Raw genomic sequence first — 22,364 nt, forward strand, 5'->3', positions numbered from 1 at the left:
TATGGTACTGTTGTTTTTCTATTTAATCTTTTTAGTATTCACAGAGCACCCGGCACACTCAGATCTTTGTTCAGTGTGTTGTAGGCTATGTAAATAAATTAGAAAGAAACTAATATATTAGGGCTAATCCACTGACTGAAAATACAGGGCCACATTTTTTTGTAGAATCTGTATAAAAGTAAATTCATGAGAAATATTTCAAACCAGTCAGTGAGAGCTAAGTTACATATCATTCACAGCTTCTAGAAAATGCTATGCGCTACAGATGAATAAAGTCAGCAGAATAAGATGATGCTAAGAATTCATAAATATGTTTACACTTGCAAGTGGCAAATGTTACAGCTTTCAGAACTGAGAGTATATTCAGGAATATTGTCCATATGCCTCTATTGGCTGGCACAGTAATGCAGCTTGCATTACTCAAAATGAACATTCAGAGATTGGAAACTTGCCGTTGTTTGAGAATTTAGACCTTATTTGCACCTGTCTACAGAGTGTAAACTTTTGATTATCCATTACAAATGTTTAGCTGTATAAAACATTTTCTTAAATTATGCATACTTAACTGTTTGCACATTTGCAACTAAATGTTTGCACTCGTTTGGATAGTATGGAAAGCACAGGGTCAGATTTTCTTCATTTTTGTGAATTTAAATCATAGAGTTGTGGTTGTATATACTAGAGTATAAATCATTTTACAGAGGAGGAAGCTTCTATTGGAGGCACTTTTTATGCCTTGCTATATGTAACTGCCTGATACTAGGGAACAGAGAAAGCAAAGTTCTTCATCACCTATTTCCATAAATGTGTAGAGAATACTCATTAAATTAACATTAGCATAAGAAAAATGAAACTTCTGAGCCAATTACAGTTTACTGTTTAGACTGGAACAAAAAAAATGACCTTTGTTGCAAAATATGTGACTTGAACAGGCAGTTCCTTATAAAATTGAGAAGTTGCAAATGTCCTACTCTTGAGTGATGGTGTACGTGTGATCTTAGTTCTACTTCATTAGCCCCTAGTGAATGAGTGGTAAATTTTTCCTATTTATACATCTCCTGTCAGAGGATCATAAACATAGCCTGACTACGGCATGCTGTAGCTGTTTCATTTATATATTTTTCACAGCTCTGATGAATAGCTTATATCCCACTTGAATAAATTTTTCTTCTTTTTAAATATTCAGATAGGTATTAGCAGTAGTTAATTATGCACTCAGTACCTTTGTAATAGAACTATCTGTCATTATGGCAAGCTTTTATGTTGTTTTTGAGGGCTTCAGTCTTCTCAGTAAAATATTGCTTTTTCAGTGTGCATGGGAACGATCAATTTTATTTTCTGCTGATTTGATAATTTTCTACTAAAATTTAATCTTCTGTGCTGTGGAGTTTGTGGCCAATTGAAAGATTTTTCCCGCTGCTAATAGAATATCCAGTGCTTCAGTCTTTGCTTCCCATTTCTCAAAGAATGTACACTTTGAAGCTTTCTGTAGAGTGATACACAGACAAGCACTTAGAAAGATAAGAAGTATGCAGGTTATGTTTTTTTCTGTTTCTCGGTAATTCAGCATACAGAAGATATAAACAACAGTTCCATTTTCCCAAGCATTTCACCAGAAGTGACATTTTGCATAGCATATACCAGCTGGTAAACCACTGTATATGTTACAGACAGTATGAATATTGTATAGATTGATGAGTAGTTTGTTCTACTCATGCTTTTTTGTACAGATGCAAATTATTCTGTTGGCTATGGGCAGAGTAAGTTCCATATGGTCCTCTACCTCTGTAGCGTTGTTCAGTTTTTTGTCTAGAATTTTCAAAGGCCCTACCAACAGTCAGGTATTTGTTGCAACTGAATTTCGAGAAGTTTCGGTTTTCAGTGTTCTTAGCGTTCTGTGGACACTTCAGTTTTCAGCTCTGTTTAGAAGGAGACAAACAAGGCTGTGTCATTGAGGTAGCACTGAGCAAGCTTTTCCCCAGTGTTCTGCTGGTGTCATCACACTGCAGCCAGCTGTGGGGGTGAAACAGGTAACATTCTCAGCTCATGGCAGCTGACTGGAGGTGCCAGCAGTCATTTGGCATTTTCTTCTGATAACGGCCCATCAATCCTCAAGGAAACGCATGAAAAAATTGTCTAAGATTTGGACGGCCTTCTGCTCAGCGATAAATTTTGCATGGTTGGAATAAGATGAGGGAGGGACAGGAAAGAAACTTTGCTAATGACTGTTAGTAAAAATGCATAGCACAGCTATCATGGGCATGCCTTTAAGGGCTGTCTGCTTTTATTACCGTTGTACACCTGGAATCTCATCCACATTAGAACTGCTCTCCTAATCGAAATAAGATCATAAATGAGAATAGACTTGATAATAACAGCAGATATTATCAAAGTCTAGGAGCAACTTTTGAAAACTGGTGACTGACTCCCTAGTATTGACTATTCGACTTCATGAAGAATAAAAAAGGTGAAGTGTTGCATCTGAATTTGTCTTTTGATGTAGTAGGATTCATCATTATCCATGCCATATGTGTTCTACGGCTAGCTCTTAAATCTGATCTCTTTCACAGGATGAGATGAACTATAAGGCTTAGGAAGTAAGTGGTGGAGTCGGATGGAATTTCTTGTAAAAGGAGAAATTTATTTTGACTATTAGCATTTCAGGGCTTCTGGAAATGGAAGTAATGGTTAGAAATGTTTAAACAAACCCCACAGACAAGCTCAGTTGTATTTACAAAACTTCACTTGAAATACAGAAAATTCACAGTTAAGTTTAATAGGTACCAGTGTGAGCCATCAATGTGCTCCTCTGGGGCAAAAAAACTGAAGATTCAGGGAGGTGAGGTACCACATGAAAATTGGAAAGAACAGAAAACCAGCAGTATGGAAGTTTCCAATGAAAACTATGTCTCATGGTATTAAATTTCTCCTGTTTTCTTTGTCACACTGATGGATTCCTAGTGTTCTGTTCTCTTGGCCTTTGACTTCTACAGATCTTTACTTATTCTTCTTTGTCCAAAAAGGGTTTACAGTAAGCTTGCACTTAGTTCATAGTGTATCTGTAGTTACATCACACAGAGTGGATAGTAATATTATTCTAGGTCTTAGGATGATTACCCTAACCGTAGTATCAAAGCACCTATTAATCTTATATCAAGATTAATCTTGATTTCGGACAAGAAAGTATAAGGCATAGAAAAATCTTTGCCCAAAGTCATACATGGTACAAAGAATTTGAAATTAGGAATTCTACTCTTTAAAAAAAATAAATAAAAAATATCAACTGCAGAAGATAAACAGAAAAAATACAATTGGAATTGCTTAGAAATTGGGCCTCATATGCTACTGTAGTTTTACAGATAGAAAAAATGTCTCTTGCTTACATTTTAATGGAAGGCAAGGTATATGTGTAAAAATAATTACGCTTGGATCAGCATATTTGCAGGTTAACAATCAACTGCTGATTATCTGCTGATTCTTGCAAAACAGAAAATCTGTTCTTCTATAAACATTAATTATGAAATATCTGACAGAATCATTCCTAACCGGTTTAATTATACACAGATTTTATACCCTGTTTAATTGCATTTTACACCAAAGGAAGATCCAGACCAGTCCTCTTCCTAAGTCTGTTTTCTCGTCTTTACGTTTGCTTAGAGGTTGACCTGAGTTGTTCTGGAAGACAGTTGTTTGAGTATCTCCGCAACAATAACAGCTGTATTAGGAAGAACCTCCTGCCTTACATCAAATAGATTGCATCTGTTACATCCAGTAAAATGGGTGCGTTGTGGATATTGATGGGGCCTCAGCTCTCCTGGTTTTATTAGGACCATTTTTACACCTAGGTTACAAGTTAACAGCGCCATTATCTCTCCCCAAAATCCCCTGGCAGTTAGTACCGCCAGAAGCAGTGGAAATTACAGAGGGATTAATCTCTGGCTCCAGCCCCCAAAAGCTTTTCTCTGGAGGTACAGAATGATATGTTGGACTGCGTTAAGCAGTGAAAGATTTAATGAAAAAAAAGCCCCAAGTGCCTGCCTGCATCAGAGTCGGCGTCCGTCCCTTTCCAAACTTGTCAATATCGTTTTCTGTCTTTGCAGGCCTGCTGGGCTGCTGAGATACGCGTGATGGCTCAGACTGTTTTGTTTCAGCAGCTGTTCTTAAAAGCACGTCCCTGCAGAAGGTTGGCCGGGGCAGTCAATTTCAGAGGAAAATGAGGAGACGAGGGAGAAGGAGGAGGCAACTGCAGCCCTCTCAAGAGCCCTTTCCATTTCAAATAATTCCTCCAGATGTGGGAAAGGGTGTCGGGCTGCGAGCAGAGAGGGAGCACGGGGAGGAGGACAAAGAGGTAGGGGCTGGAAGGGGACAGGGTGCAAGGGGAGCCACTCCCACTGCGCTCCGTGCTCCCTGCGCACTGCGGGCCCGCAGGGCCATGGCAGAGAACGATAAGGAGCACAATGAACTACTAACAAAGCTCGCGTGATGAACGCAAGCATTGGCACCAAGCAGCTTTGCTCACGGTGGCTGACTGTCGCAGCCAGCTACAAATATTATTTTCAATGACATGGAGGGGTGACAGGAGGCAGTGTGGCGGGGAGGTTGTTAGGAAGTTTCAAATTTTGCAAAAGAAAAGGAAATATAGAGGAACCGAGTATTTCTCACTGTTGTTTGGTTTAAGGAAGTTGTAGTAGGCTAACATAGATGGCTTTGATTTTTTGAGTGTGAAGAAGTACGAGACACAGCCAACATCTCAGTTATGTATTGGGCCTTCTTGTTCACAGTGTGAGATTGAATTGTTCAAAATGCCATGAGAATCACTGTTAGCCTCAGTGTAGAGCTAATGCTTGTGAATGCTACATCCATGCACCTGCAAATTACTCTTTGTGACATTCTTGAAGGTGCAGTATAAAATGCTACCATCAGTTAAAGATATTCTCATCTACATACAATTTTTTTGTTTTCACTCTCATTCACAACACTTTCAGTGGAATATAAATGCATGCATTGTGTGCTATGTTTTGTTCTTCATATCTCATTCTCCCGGAAAAAAACAACAACAACAACAAAAAAACCCATTACTTTTAATAAGAGAGATTACCTAAGTAAAGCATATTTCAATCTTTAGCCTAGCACAAGGAAAGAATATAAAAATACATGACCCAGAGAAAACTGCAGGCTTCGGCTTCAGTTCAAGTTGTGATCTATGACCAGATCTCTGACCTGTATCATCTGCTTTTGCAGTGCAAAATAGCACAGGATATACAGGACTTGTGCAGTATATTTGAATGTTAGTTGCAGAGTTTGTATCCATTTACAGTGCACAGTCTTTGTCCTCAGCTGGACATGAAAGCAAAGAACACCTTTTATTTAGTAACCTTTGCCTTTCTTAATGTTCTTTTTCCTTCTAGTGTTTATTTCACCATTCAATTTTCCTTGGACTTTAAGTGGCCTGATCTCATAGGCATTGCACTTTCTGTGTGTCTGTGATTCAAACCTGTGTGTTTTCTCTGTATTTCCACTAACTAATAATATTTTCACTAATAATAGCTACTGGAAATACTGAGAAGAAAGAAAGTAGAAAAGTGGTACATACACCCCTGTGTAATTCTTGTAAGGGAGCTTTGGTCTCTTGATCTGATTTTTGCAAGTGCATCTTGCATATACTTCCATTTTGGTGAGTCTCCCAGTTCAGACTGAGAGCTCAAGGTGGAAGTAACAGCAATGCAACCAGAGAAACTACCCCAATCCAGTAAGAAACCTTTTGCCTTTGACATGGCTCAGCAAAGGGTTTATTCATTAGTGGGAAACGTTTCAGGTAAAAACCTGAATTTCTGTTTCCAGAAGCAGTAAAAGGGGCTTCTTAATTGACAAAACATTTTCCCCACTGAGATGCTGACTTTCTAATCCATAGCAGTGTCAGAGGACTATTGGCTGTAGTCCAAGGAGCCTGACTTCCAGTTGCCATTATTCACATGAGCTGTGACATGTAGTATGCTTTGTGCCTTTAAAAGCCTGGAGTGTGGGTAGATTTGTTTCCAATTAAATAAATACAGCCATGCATCATTGCTGAAAGCACGTTCAAAGGTAGAAGATTTGCCCTCAAAGAGAAAAGAATATTTATTTAAATCATTAATGGCTAGAAAGGATCAACTCATTTATCTAAAGAGGCTTAACTTGCTGGTAAACAGACTGGGAGGAAATTCCAGCTGTAGAATGGGTTTAGTGCATCGGGGCTGTGGCTTCTAACAGGGCCTCCTGCTGTCACCGAAATGTGAGTAATAACTGCAAGAGCATAGCAAAGCTGTGAGATTATATCTGAACAGCACATCACTTATTTCTTTCTGTTCCTGTAACTTGCTGGCTTTACTGGGGCTCTCCTGGAGCTTAAAATGCAAAATGCACAGAAGCAGTTTTTCATTTTGGAAGATTGTTGAGCGATACCTGGATTACAGTATTTTTGCAAATAGAACATCATTCTTACTGTTTTCCACAACTTGAGGCTAATCACTTGTCACTACCTTCAGCTTTCATTCTCACCTCTGTATGAATGTCCTTTTGTAGTTTAGTGTATTGCTGATGTCAAACCAAAATTGAGGCATATTCACTTATTAATATATTATGAATAACCTACACCGCCAACAGAGTTTAATCTCTTATACTGACTTCCAGTCATCTTTCAGAAGTGTACAGAAAGTGAAAATGTGCCACTTGAAACGTTTTATCCTGATTGGTAAATCCTTTTTCTCCTCACCCTTGCAGCTTCCTGATTAAAAATATATAGCCCTCTGTGCTGAGTATGGAAGCACAAGGCACTGCTCTGATGACCACCCATCAGTTCTTTCTTACTGATGGCTTTCGAAAGAGCATGCTGTGTGATTGACAGATGCAAAGCACCAAAAGCTCTGGTTTATATTTGGCATTCTCAGAATAGCGAAACACTCTTAGAGAAATCACATTATTGCTAAGGATATGCAGCATGGCTCAGTGTGTAAAGCTTCATAATTTATGTGAGAGAAAAAACAGGAGAGAGGGAGAGGGCTGAAGTCACACCTATGGGTTGGCAAGGAAATGAAGCTCAAGTGGTGTGTTATCCTCTGATAGAGGAGAAGTCTGTTTTTAGAGATATATTATAGAAATGTTTTTTTGTCCATGCCTGTGATGAGTGAGGCAGTAAGTAGCATTCACTCAGCCTTTTCCAGCTTCACAAATTGGTGATGGAAGTGTACAACCCACCTGTTTAAAAGCATCTAGCACCAAACCAAGCCACTAAGCTTGTTTTTGTCACTGAAGTTTCTTGCAATTCATTTTGAAGGATCTGTTCTCTAAAAGTATATGCTAATCACTGATTCACAGAATCATAGGTGTTGGAAGGGACCTCTGGAGATCAGGTAGTCCAACCTCCCTGCTAAAGAAGGTTCCCTAAAGTAGGTTGCACAGGAAAGCATCCAGGCAGGTTTTGAACATCTCAGAGAATCAGAGAAAGAGATTCTACAACCTCTCTGGGCACCCTGTTCTTCCAGTTTGTGCCCATCGCCCCTTGTTCTCTTGCTGGGCACCACCAAAATGAGCCTGGCCCCATCCACCTACCATTGAATATTTATAAGCATTTATAAGATCGCCCTTCAGTCTTCTCCAGGCTGAACAGAATCACAGAGATCATCAAGTCCGACGCACCTGCCAAAGCAGGTTCCCTACACCAGGTTGCACAAATAGGTGTCCAGGCGGGTCTTGAATATCTCCAGAGAAGGAGACTCCACAACCTCCCGGGGCAGCCTGTTCCAGTGCTCCGTCACCCTCACCGTGAAGAAGTTCTTGCGCACATTTGTGCGGAACTTCCTATGCTGCAGTTTCTGGCTGTTTCCCCTTGTCCTGTCTGCACACACTGATGAAAACAGTCTGGCCTCACCACTCCGCCCTCCACACCTTAGATATTTATAGACCTGGATCAGGTTCCCTCTCGGTCTTCTTTTCTCAAGGCTAAACAGACCCAGTTCAGTTAGCCTTTCTTCATAGGGGAGATGCTCCAGGCCCTTCACCATCTTTGTGGCCCTCCGCTGGACTCTTTCTAAGAGATCCCTGTCTTTTTTGGACACAGTATTCCAGATGAGGTCTTGTCCAAACAACTCCAGATACTCCAGATGAGTACACTAGTACTCCAGATGAGGCCTTGTCCAAACAGTCCAAATCCAGATGCCTGTGCAAATGTGCGTATGTGTAGAAAGCACCTTCAGGCCATGTTCAAGATACAGATCCTATTTTACAACCTGCTGTATAGAAAAATTGATTCAAAAAGTACTTTCATAGAATCATACAAAAAGTATAGAATCATACAAATCAAAAAAGTATAGAATCGTACAAAAAGTATAGAATCATACAAAAAGTGCTTTCATAGAATCATACAGTGGCTTGGGTTGGAAGGGACCTTAAAGATCATTTAGTTCAAACATCAGAGCAGAGTTGCCACCCACTACATCCGTCCAATCTAATACACAGGATAAGGGTCCACATACTTAGTTGTCTTTTGCTGTCCAGCAGTAGTACATCCTCATCAATTACGCTCTTCAGGACTGTGGAGTCTTCAGTTCTATGAATAGCAAGCTGTCTCCATGCTGTATGCTGTCCGTCCAGTCTGCTCTGTTCAGACCCACCAACCTGTACATCTGCCACTCTTTCATCAGCCTGACGTTTTCTTTAGGACTGTGAAGATGATGAAGGGCCTGGAGGGGAAGACAATATGAGGAGCAGCTGAGTTCCCTGGGTTTGTTCAGCCCAGAGCAGAGGAGCTGAGGGGAGGCCTGATGGCAGCTGCAGCTCCTCACAGGGAGGGGCCCAGGGAACAGCATGGAGCTGTGTCAGGGGAGAGGCAGCTGGGGGTTAGGGACAGGGTCTGCAACACAGGGTGGTGGGCATGGAACAGAGCTGTTGGAGTTCAAGAAGCATTTGGACAATGCTCTCATACATAACAGGATTTGAGTTTTGTGCGGTTGTGTGTGGAGCCAGTTGGGTTCCATGATCCTTGTGGGTCTCTTCCAACTCAGGGTATTCTGTGGCTGCAGTGGAACAGTAAAACAGTATAGGTTTGGGTTAAAGTCCAAAAAGAACAATTGCTCGGAGTTGCTGGTAGGCATCCATTACTAGTAGATTTTGAGAATAGAGTAAATAAAGTTCTAAGATAAATCCTTGATATAGTGGGGTGGATTTTCCAGATTGCCTGAAGTGAGACTGTGCCTGTTTTTTCTATGGTTTTGTTCTGTGTGTGTAGTGAGTTCATGCATATGTGTGAGGAAGAAGAAAAGGAAGAGCAGAGATGATGATTTTTATTTCACAGGAAACTTACAAAGCATCCTTCCATTCTCTGATCCCCATTTGCAATTGCATATGCTATAGGAGCAAAGGAAAAAGAAGAAACATTTTCAATTTTTAGTAAAAGCTATATCTTCATTTGACATTCTGCAAAGCAGTGTAGGAATGTAATGAGAAAGAGTGCAGTGTAGCCTCATGTGAAGCTAGGAAGGGAATCCGAAAGTGATAAATATATGGCTTTGTTTATATGATTATGCTTATTTTGCCTGAGCAGCAGATTCTTCTGTTAGAGCAGAACTTGAAGACTGTGGCATTTGTCCAATCAAATTGCCTAGGGCCTAGGGCCAGTGATAGACATGGGGTGACGAAGCCCCAGGCAGTCCCATCTCATGGCTTATGGGATACTCTGCAATCCTGTCAAGCTGCAGCTAGCTCCTTAGATAGGGATGGCTGCCCTGCCTTGGATGTATGGGTACAGGGTGCTTTAGTTGCCCTTCTCCCTTTTCAACCAGAAGCACCTGCCACATAGGGTAGGGAACAATGTTTATAGCATATTAGCATCTACATAGTCTTTAAGAAAACTGTCATTTTCCTGTCTGAAACTTGGCTTAGGGCATATGGCCCTAGGTTTTCTGTTTCAGGATGAGCCTACTCATTGAGCTTTGGACAGCAGTCCATTTGTCAGAAAGGAAATATCACAGTTAATCATTTTACAATGATTTCAGTCTTGTGATGGCTTGTGTTACCTTAGGAATGAGTCCATTAAAAAGGTCACACATTTGAGCAAGACGCTTCTCTCTGCTCCTGGACCATGGATATGAAATCTCTTTGATCACTTTGCAGCTGTAAAATACTGTTTTCATATAGCAGCTGGATAAGACTTTCTTGCAACATTTTTTAAACAAATGGATCTTCTTTTTGCAAAATATTTCATTTATAGTAATTTTGTTCCTACCTGCTGTGTATCCCTCATTCTGTTGCACAAGTGAGTATTTTAATGCTGTGATTTGAAAGGAAGACAACAGTCTAATTGCTTGTCTTATTAGCCCACTGGAATTAATGGAAGACTATAGCACTGAATTGCCATTTAGCTGCCATAGCCCTGGGTGTACATAGAGCATGGCATAGCAGAGTTAAATCATTTATTAACTCCTTAACAACATATATTTAATCAGTTTTCTAGTGCTTCAGACCTTGCAATCAATAAATGCCTTTTACTTCCTTACCCCTAATTAGTGTATATTTGTCTAGATCTGCTCATTTGTAAGCCATGAACGGTGCATGTTAGTGAATTCTTTGCACTGTCAGGTGGGACAGTTATAAGTTTGGGTTGGGATACCCTTGTAAGAGAAAACAGTCTCACTGCTTGACCTAAACCCATTGACATTGTTTTGCTAAAGGAGCGTGTGGTTTATTAAGATTAGGACTTGCAAGGGAGAAATATAATAAGGCAGAGTTCACAGGTATTATGGTAGATTTGTTTCTTTGTGTTTGTAATTAAAAACCAACTGTATTGTATCTATTCATAGAAAGGGCTCTGCATAGGTGTAGTTTCTTAAGGTAGCACTCACATTTGCTTTCAAAATGATCTCAACTGATTTCTAGAATTATTTGGACCAGTCAAGAGCATTTGGTAAAACCTCACATAATCAGAGGTATTATCTTTTACCAAGATCTAATTATGCAGTTTTCATCTAATCTGAAACAGACACCCTTCTGCTTACCTATTGTTGAAGCCAGTTGGTGCAACTCTAATATTACACTGACACGAGATAGGAAGGCTTTTCCTATTCCCCACTGAATCGAATGCCTTGGGTGCTAATTTAGTAACTTCACAGTCCTAGGACCCAAAGGCAAGTTTTCAGCAACCACATGTGCTTCTCTACCTATGAAGCGAGCTTGCTGCCTTGAGGAAGAAGATACATTTGTTTATGTCAGTAGTATATGAGAGGGAAATTGACAAGCAAGAACACCTTAATGGCTTCAAACTACCTGTTAATGATCATGGCGCCAGTGCCTGCCTGGCAGTCTCAGTCTCCAATTAAGCATCTGCCGGAGCTGGAAGCAGGGCTCTTAATTGGAAAGAAACAGATTCAAAGCAGGTTGCATTTTCTGCCAAGACAGATTTATCAGCACCACCATGCCTTAATCCATCGCGCTTCCTTTCCCACCCCCACCTGGCTTCTCTCCCCATTTCACCACGTGGATCCCCAGGGGTACGGGAGAAGCCGTAGAGCAGCAGCAGGTAAAGGATGCTCAGCATATCTGGGAGATTTTGCTCTCCTGTAACCTCTGGCTGACCTGGGGCCCAGTGATGGATTCTGTCCTAATTGCCGACTTTTCTTCCCCCAGACCCTTGGTGGCATGCGTATGCCCATTAAGATATATTGTCTCGTCCACATTCAGGAGATCTGTTTGCAGCTATCTTTTACATAAAACTGATTGTTTAATTGCAGATTAAAGATTAATGCAAGTATAATGATTCCACGAGGACACTTCAGACAAAAGCATCCTGCATCAGGCAGCCTGCATCCATTTTTCAATTTGGCCATAAATTTGGCTGGGAATTAAATAGTAAGTAGCCGTGATTGCAACACTGGTCTCTGAAGGCACTCATGGGAATGAAAATAAATGAACAGGCTCTCACACAAAGCATGTTTCATTATGGTCATTAGTGGACAGATCCTCAGCAGGGACTGAAGGTGAAATTGTCTACAAGAAATGTTGGCACTTGTCTTGTGAAATTGAAGTAGTAAGGTATATAAGGAGTATAAAAATGTTCAGGTCACAGAACCTACAGATGATAAACTTACTTTCTCTGTGCCATGGGTGTAAGATGCAGGAGGTGTAGATACACAGAGGACCATAGATTGCATTCCAGCATTGCTATATCTTACGTTCAGAGAATGAGCATATTCAGGAAATGCTTACAATGTTATGAATGCATAATTGTGTGTGTAGTTTATGTACCAGGAGTTGCTCTGATTTGTTATGCTGGTGCTTTTGATGAATTATTAAGGTTTTGCTTTCTGTTATATTTTTCAGGTAAGGGCGCTTTTATTTTATTTAAAGCACACAGCTGGCTGGTAAGTTATTTATCTTCATTTCTCTTCTCTTGTATGACATATGGTGATCTAGAATCCCAGAACCAGAGTCTATCTAAACGGGGGGGAACAGTTGGAGGACAAAGAGTCTAGTCCCCTCCCAAAGCAGGTTTGGCTTTGTGCAGGTAGCTCAGGACCTCATCAAGGGTGGAAATTGCACAGACTTCATGAGGAATCTGTTCCAGTGTTTGTCCAGCAAATATTTTTTTCTAGCGTATGACTGGAATTCTCCTATCCCCATCAGCATGCACGTCTTGTTGATGTGTATTGCTGTTCCAGTAGGTTGTTGAAGATATCAGTGAAGTTCCTCTTAGCCTTCTCGTGGTACTGTATGTGTCTGGTAAGATTGGGCTGAATCGAGGTGTTCTGGATATAGGGCAAGGGTGTTTTTTATTATTGGCGTAAAGCAGGGTGAAGCTATCTGTGGTCTAGCTTCTATTATGACTTCTGAACATCATGAGCTCAGGAAGAGAGCAGTAGGCCAGAAGCCAGCAGTGCTCACCAAATGTTGCTGTAGTAGATGGAGCAACCACAACTGTTCACTCCATTTCTCCTTTCAGCAGCTCAGACTACCTATACCCACTGGAAATTTGGCAAGATCTTCAGTCTTTTTGAGCTCTCATGTTATCCCCATAACAGAGCAGGAAAAGGGGGAAGATAGTGCTGGTTTTCTTAGTAGTTTGATAGACTAAGGATGCATTTTACACATCCCTGTGTTACATTCACCAAACCTACATGTTTATAAGGACCTGGTTTTCCCCACATTAGTTCAGAATTGGTTCAGAATTCATTCCATGGCTGGGGAACAACTTACAGAAGTATAAGAGAATGGCAGAACAAAGTACTGAAGTTTAAAATAATATTAGCTCAATTTGGTTAAAACAGCCTTCTGGGGACTCCCTTATGTCTTGTATGGAATTTTTGGTGTAACTGAAGCTGTTATGAGACTGAGTAGGAATTCTGAAATTACAGCTATTCTTTTTCTGAGAAATTAATGTATTTTGATATTTTTTTTCCTTTATTTTCCAGCAAGTAAAGGAATCCACCTGGGATTTGTTGAAATGTAACTAGAAGAGTCCATGTGGGGATTACTGAGATGTGTGTAACTTAGCTTGCCAGATTTTCTGTGTAATTAGAATAAAAGTGGTGACATCTTTAAAGGCACTCTGTGTTTTAGGTTTTGTTTGTTTTCTATTAGTTGAAGAGTCAGGAGGTTTCAGTTAAAAATAAGGTCCAGTTTGCTGCAGTGTTTACCAGCTTTTTTTTTTTTCCTTTTGATGTGCTCTTCAAGTTTTTGTAACTAGTGAAAGGGACACTAATTATGCTTTCAAAAATAGAGATATCATTTAATGTCAGCAGTAAATTATAGAATGAGTTTATGTAAATAATAATAATATGATAAAGCAAATTTCAGTCTTACAGTTTTTGTGCAGATTTCTTTTTCATGTGCTGAAATGCAAAGTCTTCCAGGCACGGACTGTTGGTTGTGCCTCCAGATAAAGGCATGGCAACAGTATCCTGACCCTTGAGCACTCGCGTTTTACTGCATTCCCTGTGAACAGCGTAAAAACCAAGGGAGTCATGGCCCACCCACTGTTATCTTACTATCTGCAGCATTAAGAGCAAAGCTCTCTAGCCCCTTGCTTTCTTCATTCCTCCTTTAATCTGTTTCACAGTTGTTGGTACGGACCTCTTAGCTGAGCCCCTGCCTACCCAGCCACATGCCTTGTTAGCAGACCCTCTCATCCTGCTCTTATCAGGCTGGTCTGTTCCTGGCTGCAGAATGCTGTGCTGTACAAATCCTTCCCTTCTGGGAGCCAGAAGGGCCACTTTGCTCAAGCTGCATCTTCTTAATGAGCACGTACTGATCAGCTTGGATACAGAGGTGATGATCACGACTAGGATAAGGCAAGACAAATGAAAACTTACAACCCACGTTTCCTCAAAACCATTCTAAGATCAAACAAGAAAGATATTACCAGAGAGAGGATATCTGCCTCAGTACTGAGGAAAGCTGCTGCTGTGGTTTTATTTGTTCTGGTGAAGATTTGGCTTCGTGTCATCTTGTTTTTCAGTATTCCCAGCAGTTGTGGTGTGGTGTTTTCTTTGCAGTGATAGTCCCAGGATTGACAGCTCCAGCCCTGACACCTGTGAGTCTGGCTCTTGCTAAGTGTACAAGCAGAACAAATAGTGAAACACACTATTTGTTTCCTGGGAATACACCATGCGTATTTATTGGGAGTTTTAAAATACTTGAAAGTCCAAGAGGAATGTTGTTACTTCTGTAAGGAAAGAAGGACCTGGAAGACTCTGAAATTAGAGCAATTTCTGTGACAGAAGTAGGGACTGTTCTGCTTTAAACTGTAGAAACATCCACAACAGTGCATGGAACAAGGGGGACTTCATCTCTGTAGTAAGATCCGCACTGATACCTGAAGGCTCAGAGGTTACGTGTAATAAAGTGTAGGATGACTTGCACTGGAGAGTCTGGTGTGTGAGTGAAAGAACTTGGAGTACAGTTCACAAACTGGGATCCTTGCATCCCAGTCTACCTCATTAAAGATTTGTCTTTATAATTGGAAATTAGTTTGCTCCAAAAGTAATGCCTCCCATTTGTTTCCATGGAAAGTACAACAGATACAAAGTACACAATAATATGATTTGGTAGAGGAAATTCTCAGCTACAAAACACTGTTTTTCAACACAGTTACCACCGTTAGCTATACATTTTCACTGGCAAGGAACAAAAGCCTGTGTGCCACACTCATAAAAGTCAGCACCAGCGGAGGTGACCCTACTGTAGAAGTGCACCACCCACTGCTTCACTGTGCTCACTTCCACTGTTTCATTTCCATAAGTGTTCAGCATCATCAATGAATGTCAGTGAGTGCCATTTTTTCCACATGGAGGAATTCAGTTCCACACCTTTGCTTTATCCATCCACACTTCCATGTCAGACACTATTTGTCAGAGTGCCCCTTTGCTGCCATCTGTCACAAAGCAAACACAGGTAACAAAGTATGAGTGAGAAGGTTCAGCCTCTCCTGCCGCACCACCAACATCTGCCTCTGGTGGTGTGGGCCAATATAATGAAATAGGAGGCATTGCTTTTGGAAGGGCCCTTGTAGACTCCTTTGAAATCTGAATGCAGTTGTTTAAGTAAAGAGTCTGCTAAATAAACTGCAGTGAAACATAGAAAGTCCCTGAGAAATCAGTATCAGATTAATGTTTAAATATAACAGACTTATAGTTTCCCAGGTGCTGTATGATCTACCGTACTAGAGCAGTGAAAAATATTTCTTATTCACTTATTTGGAGTTAGGGCACTGTGATGTGTATTACTAGATAACATCAGCTCAGTTTTTCAAGAATTGTTTGCCCAAATTGCTGCAGAAAAGAGCTTTTAAAGGAACAAAAAGGCATTCTGTTACTGTCGTTGTCAATTGTTTATGACTAACTTCTTCAGAGATGTAACTACTTTAGAGGATAAACTTGTTAATATCTATTTTGGCAGCTGAGGTAATGCATGAGTAGGGACTCTTTTTACTTCAAATGACCACCAGCTCTTAGAATATATTGCTCTTCTGGGTTAAGAAGGTAGCCCTGCTATAAATAAACCTGTGCCACCCTTCTGGTAGTGAATTCAGAAAGAGGAAGATAAGATTTTTTACCCTAGGCATGTTTTATTTGTCTGTGTGATTTATTGTAAGGATTTAATGATTCATAGTTGCTGGTAATCTGTTTGTAATTGATCAATAATTCAAGTAGCACAAAGCGCAGACCATTCCAGTAAGTGTCCATGCCTTTACAACGATTACCTTGTATAGATGTGCAAATACAGCTCTGATAAGCACTGTTTGCATGGAAGTGCTAGTACTTCATGTGCAGCCTTACTGCACTTAGTGATAACTCCAGTGACGCATACACAGGGTGAGATGTTAGCTGTGAGAACAGGCAGCAAAATGCATCTGTCTTGTTTCATATGGAACAGACTCACTGAGCCAGTTCCAGCAGTACTGGTACTCTCTTTAACCACGTTTCTCAAGAAGCTGTTTGAATATCCAGGGTGAGCCTTCTATTATTAGTACAATATTTCTTTGTACTGAGTCAACAGCGAGGTTTTATAGGGGGTGCCATCAATCACAGTCCAGCATAGCTTCAAGATAATTCACTTAGGATGGATTATTAAAGAAAGATTAAGGATGTGTTAAAATAGTTTATTTTATATTAATAGCAGATCTGAAAGATGTGCGGTCATTCCACCGTGCTCCCATAGGCTATACATGAAATGAATGAACAGACTCTCCACCGTACATCCATATGATCTGTAGATAGAGAGATCATGAAGGGAGTTCCATGGGCAAGAAGCAGCATTTTATATGGAAGAAGGAAACTGAGATAGGACACAAAAATGCGGAAAAGGAAATATGAGAAAGGAGTGAAACAGAAACCTCTGCAGCTATTCTGATTCTTGAATTTTGTGTGCTGAAATCTTCAGAGGACTGAGGAGAGAAACTGTATTTTTGTAGCAGGAGATACAACATTAGCAGTTCCGCTCTGGGTGGATTGTGCCGAGTGGAAGAGAGAGAGAACAGCATGGGCTACCAACATGTTCCCTTTGGCTTTTGATCAAATCTTTACAAGCCAACTATTCTCTCAGCAGCAGCTTTCAAGGTCTGTGTAAACTGAAGGAAATACTTACCTTTCCTCTGGTGACACTGTAGATATATTGATGAACAAAGAGTCATGGCGTGGTTAAGAGTAGCTAAAAGATTAGCTGTCCTAGGAGACCCTGTCAGGCTATCTACATATAGACATATAAATGGAATGGTTTGCTATAGAGAAAGTGCTTTAGCAGTGGTTTTCTCTCAGATGTATGTCTCCCTTACTGCTCTAAATCAATTCCTTAAGACAGAGGAAGCAGCACATGACTCCAGTCTGGAATCATTGCTGCTCAGGGGGCTGTTGAGTGCAAATTCGCTCTTTAGCATCAATGACAAAAGTTTATGGCTGGGTCATGCAACTTAGCTTCCTTTGCATGTTGTGCCATGGAGTGGATTCTTCTACTCTCCTGCTTGCCTCAGCCCATTTGTGGCCATCTCCTGTGCTGGAGGCATGGGAGCTATGAACTCCAGGACCTCTTTTGGTGGCAGCACTTCACTTGTGATCCCTTTTCGTACAAAAAAGCGGTCTCGTGTTGTGAGGGAAAGGAAACAGTGGTGAGCTGTAATAGTGCTGCCAGGACAGTCCAGCCAGCCGAGTCACCACACAGCCTGTGGGCTGCCTCTTTTGTCACAGGCTCACCCTGGCTTTTCATACAGAAGTTTCCCATGACCTCGTAGTCCATTAAATTCACCTTACGTATGTGATCACAGAGAACAGGAAAGCAAGTTACCTATTCAATGAATGTTTTTTTGTGAAGCTTCTGGTAGTTTTTAATTCCTCTTGTGTGGTGTGTAATCAAAACAGAAACTGAGATGCTGAGTGATTGGTACCCGGTAAAATTGTGTCAGGGGATACTTCCGGCTCTGATCCAGTTTAGGAATGGTGAAGGAGAGAAATCTGTTCTTGTGGGGTCTTTTATTCTCTCTGCTTTCAAAAGCTGGAACAATCTGTCTTTGTGCTTCCTTAATTAATGTGATGTCAACAATGATAATGTGCTAAATAATACAGAGTGAGTAGTAAACAAAGCAGGTTCTGAATCTTCCAAATGTACCACAACCAAAATTAATTGGCCAACCTCAGGGGAAATTGTAGTGCTGAACCTTTTTCTTGGGCTTTGTTTCCTTTTTTATGAACAGTGAATTAGTTTGTTTTGAAGCTTCCTGAAATATTACCAGTTTTGCTGTCTCACTTTGAGAAATAGCTCACTCCCTCTCAAGGAAGAAACAAAAACCCTGTGGCTGCTATCGGCATAACGCCAGATTCTGAGCTCAGTATCCATCTGAACTGAGATTGGAAGTGGTCCTGAATGAACAATGATGGTATTCAATCTATTAAAACACTGGAATGTGATCTTAATTAGCAAATAGCTTCATCCAGTTAGCAAAATGTATGCAAAAATAAGACTATCTGAATAAAAACTTCTGGTGGCTTGTTTGTGAAGCTGTTTTTGTATTAGTATACTCTTGGTGGATTTTTTAATTGCAATTTGTAATTTGTGTTTTCTTTCCATTGGGGCTGATGCCCAGTTAGCCACTACATGAAGTACTGACTCATTGTGGTCAGTAGCTAAGCTGCCAAGAAATGAATGAGGCTTGAGTGGGATTTATCTGCCCTAATTCAGGCATATGCCTGGATGTAGTAAGAAACAGATACTATCAGAAGCGACCTCTTCCTTAACAGAGATAAAAAGGATCAGATGAATTGGCTCCCATTTCTTCCTTTGACTTCAAAGGAAGCCTGCAGCCTCTAGGCAAGTAGCCTCAGATATCTAAAAAAGGGGTGAGGTAGGTGAGGTATTTATCTGATAGGAAAAACATATGGAAGAATGAAAGTACCAATCCTTCCAGTGAAGGCAGATGCAGAGCTCTGAGGGAGTCGTCTCCCCCTGCAAGCCTCTTCTGTACTTTCTGTGACATGAATCCTGCTATTACCCTAATTATGAGCACTGAGACATGGCCTCATGTCTAACTGTTCTTCTGCATTTGTGCCTGCATGGGCACATTTGGCCTCTGTTAATCCTACTGTGTTTCTGTTTTGCTCCTTTGAAGCAAATGCAGAGGAGGCAGAAAGAGGAATGGGAAAAGTTTCTACTGTATTTTCCATTTGTCTGGCTGTTTATCCATCCTGATTGTAATTGGAACAAAAAAAAAAAAGAAAAAAAAAGATCCTACCTCTTAGGATCGCTGAAGCCTTCAGAGTAAGAAAGAAGGCAGCCTTTGCTTTTAATTGTTTTCCTTTTACTTTAAAGGAACAGAGAGTTGTACAGTGAAACAGCAGGCAATCTGTAAGAGCAGTCCAAAAGGTGAGCCAGACCTCAAACAAAAGCAATATGAAAGCCCTCTGCCTTTTTTTTCCAGCTCCCTCCTGTGCCTCAGGCTTGCAAAAGAGTGCAGAAAACATAATACCTCACTTTCTTAGATAACAGTGGAGGCAACAAAAAGCTGTTTTCTTTGCTTTTGAGAGTTTAGGTGCAATACGTAGAACTGATGTATGACATGCTGTTCCTTTGTAAAAGTACCAAGAATATTAAAATGCTCCCATTATCTGTGCTTAGCCTCAAGCTTCCTTTAATGATCCTGCCGCATCTTGTAAGAACTAAAACTAAATTGACTATGTGACTTCAGAAGCTAGCTACACAGTGACAATTAATGGTTCTTGTCAAAGTCCTGCACGATCAGTATCCATAAATTATGACATCTAACCACTAGCCCTTTTAATCTCCACTAAGGGTTTCTGGGTTCCTTATTAAAGCATCAGTCTGTGGCTCTGATGTGTCCCCTCAAAAGAAAAAAAACAAACAACTAATCAAGCAGAAAGTGTTCTTTGTGTTTTAATTCAAAGGCTGCTGTTGTACATACGGTGCATTTACATGGTAATAACAGTTCATCAGACATTTAGACGTACATTCTTTTCATCTATATTTTGTGTTCTTGCTGTGTCAGTCTGCTGTTGAACTTTTTCCCCTTTTCCCCATTCAGGGAAAGTGACTAATACGAGCAGCTAAGCAGATGAAAGAGTTACAGAGATAGGAGTTAGGTCCTGCTGTTCTTATTTTACTCACCAATAAAAGCCGTGAAAAAAGAAAGTGCAATAACTAACAATGATGTGAGTAGCAAGAAGAGCTTACAAATGGTCTGTAATAAGAATGAACAAGCTTTGCCTTTGTCTACAGGGTTTCTTTTTTAATACACTATGACTGATCATTGCGCCTTGTCTAATTTAGACAAAAACTATAGATGTGCTTAAAACTTGTAAGAGTTTAAGAGCTGAGATGCATTTATTCCTAGATTTGATCCTGATTTTGGTCTGAAGAGGCAAAACTAGCACTTAGTTTTCTACATGTTCTCCATCCCTCTTGCCTCACAAGTAGCTTGTCACTTTTTTCTCCCTCCATTTAGTTTGTGATCCTGACATTTGCCTTGTTAGTGCTGCCATCAAGGCCACATCACACTGTAATCCTTTGTCCAGGCTGGATGTGGCTCTAGGCAGCTTTGTCTAGTGGCTGGTGACCCTGCCCATGGCAAGGGGGTTGAAACTAAATGATCTTTGGGGTTCTTTTCAGCCCAGGCCATTCTGTGATTCTACGATTCTACATTCTAGGTCTTGATAGAAGATAGGTTTGAATTTTAGGATATTAGGGTGCCTTTCCCAAGTTGACTCATCCTAAACAAGGTGCAGCATATCTTTTTTCTCTTCTCCTTGGCTGAAAAATGAGTTGACTGTGGCCCAAGAAGACAGGTAAAATCTAGCTGAAACCTCTTTCTCTGATGCACAGCCACGAGACAAGGCTTGCTTTAGCCCCATAGTGGCAGCTTGGATGTACTGAAGTCTAATTAGAGGAGTATCTACAGCAGTTGGTCGGAAGTGATGGTTTGGTGGGGGGATCAGAGTTGGTGTAGCTACCGCTGTGTTGTTGAACAAACACAATGTTTAGACCAGAGTAGGGCAGTATTTCTGCTTGTTCTGTTGGCAACTTCACTTTGTATTAACCCTTTCCAGCCTGTATTCTTTTTAAATGGAAACTTGACAGAAATCAAAGTAGATAATCTGCTTGTTTAAATGCCCTTCCTTTTTGATTTCTCCTTACCTTCATCCTTTTCCGGTGACATGATTGTACTTCCTTCCCAGAACGCTTCTAGCCTCAATGCGCATAACTGGATCTACTGGTGATTAACTGTGGAGAGCTTAGGCCTGATTTCACATTTTTTAAAGAGAAAAAAATTACGCTCAGTAGTTTTAATAGTGAGCTTCTGTCTTCAGCAGAGAACATTTGGGAGTGGGACACAAGCTTCCATACATAAGATTTTTGCACAATATCTGGTGTTAAAAAGCTAATATTTCTTGAGGACGAAGCCTCAGAAATCTCCCAAATCCTGAAAAACTTTAAATTCCTCAGGAGCTCAGGAAACTTGGTTCGTACTAAGTCTGAAGCATCCAAATCATTTTTATGATGTGTCTGCTTGTCCAGTCTGAGTGAGTACATTTCTAAACTAAGACAGGAAATTTCTCAGAAACAGGCTTTCATAAGTGATTTACAGTCCTAGATACACCACAGTGGAAGAAAAATGAATTAAAATCCCCAAATGGAAAAGATTACTCATTTCTAAAAAAGTAGAAGAAGGAAAGTTTTTCCGTAGGTTGGTGCAAATGAAAACACCCTTCCATTCCTGAACTTATTTTAGCATCCTAGCTAGAGAATTAGTTATCTCTGTATACTTCATTCAAGTCTTTCAGGTATTTTCGCTATTCTTAACTGGTGATGTGGTTTGCTATTATCTTATTATATCAATAATATTTTAGAATATTTAGTTAAACCCAGCTTTACTTTATATTGTTTTGTAATGGTGAGAAATTGAATCTTTTTTCATTTCTTATTCACAGAAACTTCGCCTTATAGACTTACATAAAAACTATATAATTTTTGATCTACTTTAATGATGGATCCTATCATCATCGATTAATAAGAAACATTTAATATGATAACTTGTTCTGTGAAAGTCATAAAATCTATTATGTAAGTGGTCCTGCAAAACAGGTCCTCAGAGACAAATGTTGCTTACAGATGTTTCAGTGCATACCCAAAATCATGAGCTAGGTATTTTGGTACATAAACTATCACAGTCTGTGCCTGAATAAGCTAACCCTTCATTGTTCCCACCTGCTGATTAGTTCTTCTGCTTTATTTCTAAGTTCTTGCTCCTCGTTTGTACCATTTCTTGTTTTTTGTGTGCTAACTACCTTTTTGTTACCATTGTGCCATTAATACAGCTGGGTTTTACTTAGAGCAGTTTT

The 22,364-nt window shown here is 40.3% G+C and overlaps 1 protein-coding gene and 1 long non-coding RNA gene across 2 annotated transcripts in view; both read left to right on the forward strand.

Annotated features, from left to right (window-relative positions):
• The window catches only part of LOC146545236 (uncharacterized), a 29,166-nt gene extending 15,340 nt beyond the window's left edge, over window positions 1-13,826 (forward strand). Inside the window, exons 3-4 of the long non-coding RNA XR_014882124.1 lie at window positions 12,349-12,389; window positions 13,437-13,826. This is a non-coding gene — a long non-coding RNA (uncharacterized LOC146545236). The remainder of the gene's footprint in view (window positions 1-12,348; window positions 12,390-13,436) is intronic.
• Window positions 1-22,364, forward strand: part of PDZRN4 (PDZ domain containing ring finger 4) — a 245,593-nt gene that overhangs the window by 154,632 nt on the left and 68,597 nt on the right. The gene's annotated exons all lie outside the window — the stretch shown is intronic.

The sequence above is a fragment of the Meleagris gallopavo genome, chromosome 1, assembly GCF_905368555.1.
Source record: "Meleagris gallopavo chromosome 1, MGAL_WU_HG_1.1, whole genome shotgun sequence".
Taxonomy (NCBI): Eukaryota; Metazoa; Chordata; class Aves; order Galliformes; family Phasianidae; genus Meleagris; species Meleagris gallopavo.